Source organism: Penaeus monodon, chromosome 27 (assembly GCF_015228065.2).
Source record: "Penaeus monodon isolate SGIC_2016 chromosome 27, NSTDA_Pmon_1, whole genome shotgun sequence".
NCBI lineage: Eukaryota > Metazoa > Arthropoda > Malacostraca > Decapoda > Penaeidae > Penaeus > Penaeus monodon.
The window spans coordinates 16,605,148-16,605,431 of NC_051412.1; the positions used below are offsets into that span (position 1 = coordinate 16,605,148).

Here is a 284-nt window from a genome sequence, read left to right on the forward strand (position 1 = left end):
GACAATCCCCCAAAAAATATACTCTCATGTATATATCTTTCATATACCTTGGCCTCGAGAGTCGTAAATGCTGAGAGCCCCGACATGCATGGCTTTCTCTCCATAGAAAGCTTGGTGGTTCCTGGCAACCCCCTCCATTCCTGAAGGAGGAGGACGTAACTCGCTCTTCCATTCCCACACTTTATTCCCATTCCTTCCTACTTCCGTGTGCGCCCCTCTTTCCACGCTCCTTCTTTTACTCTCTGTCTCTTGCTCTGTATGTCTGGTTGGCTGGTAGTCTGGTG

General features: G+C 48.9%; 1 protein-coding gene across 1 annotated transcript in view; it reads right to left on the reverse strand.

Annotated features, from left to right (window-relative positions):
- The window catches only part of LOC119590634, a gene marked incomplete at its 5' end in the record, with an annotated part of 133,180 nt that overhangs the window by 132,116 nt on the left and 780 nt on the right, over positions 1–284 (reverse strand).